Source organism: Cavia porcellus, unplaced genomic scaffold, assembly GCF_034190915.1.
Source record: "Cavia porcellus strain 051 isolate PalLab524CR breed Dunkin Hartley unplaced genomic scaffold, mCavPor4.1 scaffold_18, whole genome shotgun sequence".
Classification (NCBI taxonomy): Eukaryota; Metazoa; Chordata; class Mammalia; order Rodentia; family Caviidae; genus Cavia; species Cavia porcellus.
In genome coordinates this window covers 20,732,152-20,736,470 of record NW_026947501.1, presented here as the reverse complement: position 1 = coordinate 20,736,470, position 4,319 = coordinate 20,732,152, and the positions used below count along the sequence as shown (strand labels likewise).

Here is a 4,319-nt window from a genome sequence, read left to right as displayed (position 1 = left end):
TGAAGTCTTACCCCACCCTGTTTCCTTCATTCTGTCTATTTTTCTCTTTATTTATACTTTGGATTTCTCATATAAGAGAATCCATATCACTTAACCTTCAGTGTTTTATTTCTTTTAGAATTATGATCTCCATTTTCCTACAAATGATTCAAATTTATCCTTCTTAATGGCAGAGTATACTCTATATATAGAAAGAGAGATAGAAAAAGTTATCATTTTCTTTATCCACTTATCTGTTGATGAGTGTGTAGATCACTTTGAAGATTTAGCTATTATGAATTGTGCTGCTATAAACCTGAATATGCATGCATCACTGTAACATAATGGCTGTTTTGGGAAGTTCCCAAAGAGACATAGGTGAGTCAAATGGAAATTCTGCTTTGCTTTTTCAGGAGTCCTCACACTGATTTCCACAGTGGTTGTACTAATTTGAATTCCCATCGACAATGTAGAGAGTTCCTTTTTCCTTACAAGCTCTAGGATCGTTTTGTTTTTTGAGTTCTTAAAGATAGCCCTTCTTTCTGTAGTAAAATGGAATCTTGGTGTAGTTGTGGTTTGCATTTCTCTATTGAGCAAAGATGCAAACGTTTTTCACATACTTATTGATCATGTATACTTCTTCTTTTGAGAAGTGTCTATTCATTTCAGTTGTCCAGGTTTTATTGGACCTGTTATTTTGGTGAGACCATCTTTTTTTCTTTATGTATTTTAGATATTCCTCTGTCTGGGAATAGCTGGGGGGAAAAATCTCATTCTGTAGATTATTGGTTCCCTCTGTTGGTTGCTTCCTTTGCTTTGCAAAAGTTTTTTAATTTGATATAATTCAAGGTTTTGATTATTAATGAGACTTTTATGCAATTGGGTTTTATTCAGAAAGCCCTTGCCTCTGGCTACATGTTTAAGAATTTTGTCTATTTTGTCTTCTAACACAATAAGTGTTTTTGGTTCAGCATGTAGGGTTTTGATCCATTTTGATTTGTTTTTGTACATGGTAAGAGATAGAGATCTACATTTATTTTTCTTCATGTGAATATCCAGTTTTTCCAAAACCATTCAATAAAGACTGTCTTTTGCCCAGAGGTGTTTTGTTTTGGTTTGATTTGGTTTAGTTTGCTTTGGTTTGGTTTGGGGCACCATTGTTGAAGAGCAAGGGTTTGGGTAGTTTGTACATTCCCTGACTCTCATGTCTTCTGTTGTGGCACCTCTATGTTCTTTTTATCACAGTAAATTTGTAGTAGTACTTGAAATGCAGAATTGTGATGTCTCTTGTTTAACTCTTGCTACTCAAGATTGGCGTTCTGAGTCTCTTCTGGTTCCACATAAACTTTCAGGTTGGTTTTTCTATTTTTGTGATGAATGCTATCAGCGTTTTGATCAGTACTATATTAAATCTATGTAGCTCTTTTGTTAATATAGCCATTTTGATAACATTGGCTCTGCCTATCCAGGAATCAAGGATATCTTTCCTTTTTCTAATGTCCTCTTCAGTCTCTTTTTTCAGTATCCTGTAGTTTTCTTTATACAGGATTTTCATACCCATGGTTAGGTTAATTCCTAGATACTTAATTTTTTTCAAGTCACAGTGAATTTAATTGATTTGTTGGTTTCTTTCTTGGTGAACTCATTTTTGGTATGTGAGAACTGTTGATATTTCTGTGTTGATTTTATATCCTGTTACTTTACTAAATTATATTATTAACTCTTAAGAGTTGTTTTTGAAACATCTCTGTAAAGGATCATGTTACTTCTGAATAACAACAATTTCACTTCTTCTCATCCTATATAGCTTACTTTTATTTCTTTCTCCTGCCTAATCCCTGTGGCTAAATTTTCAAGTCGTACTATATTAAATAACAGTGGTGAGAGTGGGCATCCTTGTCTTGTTTCCAATTTTAAAGGAAATGATGACAGAACTTCCCAATTTAGTATGATTTGGCTGTGGATTTTCCATAAGTTGATTTTATCAGTTTGATGTAAGGTTCTTCTGTACCTATTTTCTGTTGGTTTTATTTCTTAATCATGAATTGATGTTGGATATTATCAAAACATTTTCTCCCACTGAGTTAATCATGTGATCTTTGTCCTTAATTTTGTTTATGTGATGTTTTGTGTTTATTGATTTATGTATTTTGAACCATGCTTTCATCCCTGAGATGTTCATGGCTTTAATAATTTGTTGCATTCTGTTTGCCAGTCTCTTGCTCAGAATTTTGGAATCTATGTTTATTAAGGAGATTGACCTCTATTTTTCTTTTCTTCCTTTCTTTTCCTCTTCCTCTTCTTGTTTCTCTCTTTCTTTCTTTCTTTTTCTTTTTTTGTTAAATCTTTGTTGGTTTTAGTATCAGGGAACTAGTAGCTTTCAGGTATGAGTCTCTTTCAATTTTTTTGGAAGACTTTTAAGAGTTTCATCACTAGATCTTTCCTGAAGTCCTGGTAAAAATGCTGTGATGAATTTATCAGTGTCGGTACCTTTCTTAGTTAATACTGTTTATTATTTCTATTTCATTGTTATTCAGGGTCTTTGTACCTTCTTGGTTCAATTTTGGTAATTCATGTGTGTCTCGAAGTTTTTCCATTTCTTTTAGCTTCTTCAGTTTCTTGAAGTAGTTTTTTCTAATTCTATGAATTTTGGTGGTGTCAGTTCTGATTTAATTTTCACTTCTAATTGCATTGATGAAGGGCTTTTTTTCTTTCTTTTTAGGAGCAAGTTTGGCTAAGCGTTTACGAATCTTGTTTATCTTTTAGTCTTTGATTCACTTATGTTTATGATATTTTTATCTTTATGGTATCTTTTTGATATTTTTATGATATCTTTATGATATTTTTGGTCCCATTAATTTCTGCTCTGATTCCTTTCCAACTACAAGTTTCAGATTTTAACTGTCCTTGTTTTTCTAGGACCTTGAGACACATTAGATTACTTATATACAATCATTCTATTCTTTTAATGTGTACATTCACAGGTACATATTTCTCTTTTAGAAGTGCTTTACAATTTCTGAGCTGCTTCCTGTGCCTGAGATGTCATTGAGGCCAGTTCATGGGCTTTCCTCAGATCATGGCCCCCAAATGCTAGTTCTGGTCCATACATTCAGTGAAGAAACTCATCAAACTTGTGGTCCCAAGATCAGCAGATAGAGCAGCCACACTGAAGTGGCCTGATGGAGGAACAAGAACAACTGAACATATTGATGAAGTATGAAATGAAATAGACAAACTTAATGATCTAGTCAATTAAAAGTAGAGAACTATAACAAATTATACCAACCATTTTTTAAAAAATGATATCAAATAAGCAAGTGGCTCAATTGCTTTGGGAGCAAAATAAAGAGGCCCTGTATTATTTGACCAAAGTTGACATAACAGAATTTGAAGAAATAAAGTCAGGATTATAGAATAGACTTTTATTTTGATGAAAATCCTTACATTGAAAATAAAGTTCTCAGATGAAACTGAGTGGCACATGCCTGAAATCCCAGCACTGAAGAGGCTGAGGCAGGAGGATTGCTGTGAGTTTAAGGCCAGCCTGGACTCCATAGTGAGATGGTGTCTTAAAACAAAACAAGCAAAATAAAGTTCTCTACAATCTCTTTTATCCAAATGAGAGTGAGATTTCAGTCTATTGAAATCAAACAGGAATCTGGAAAAGATTTGGTCAAGTCAAATGCAGAATAAACCCAGTAGGAAGAGGCAGGTTGAAGAACCAGAGAGGCTCGTTATCTGGTTTACTGACAGTTCTGATGTAGGTGAAGATTAACAAGAAGATGTCATCAAAGAGGATAAATATACTGAGGTACAACCTGGTTCCAGGTATGGATGATGAGGAAAGGAAAGGAGGAGGAGGAGGAAGAAGAGGAGGAGGAGAAGAGGAAAAAGAAGAAAAAGAAGAGAAAAAAGAGAAAGGAAGGGGTGGAGATGGGGGAGGGAGTGGGGAACAGGAAGAAGGAGGAGGAGACAGAAGAAGAGCGGGAGGAGGAGGAGAAAGAAGGAGAAGAATTGGAAGGGCTTGAGGGAGCGGATAAGGATGAAGGATGAAAAGGTGAAGCCGACGATGATGAGGGAGAAGGAGAGGACAAAGGACATAAATAACTGACCACTGATGGACTCAACCCTTCTCTTTTTCTTTCTCCTTCTCTTGTTTCTTTTTTTTTTCCCATCCTCTTGAGTTTAATCACCCTGTTCTTGAGGTCTCTTTTTTCCAAATACCATGGTTCTTAATATATTTTGTGAGCAAATAACTTGAACAGAATACAGTGGGAAAAGAATCTCTACAAGTTTCTACTCTAAACCTGTTTTATCACTTCCTGTCTCAACAAAAC

The 4,319-nt window shown here is 34.7% G+C and overlaps 1 pseudogene; it reads left to right on the top strand.

Moving 5' to 3' along the window:
• Positions 1–323: 323 nt before the first annotated feature.
• LOC111756556 (protein SET-like) lies at positions 324–4,089 on the top strand (annotated as a pseudogene).
• The last annotated feature ends 230 nt before the right edge of the window (positions 4,090–4,319 follow it).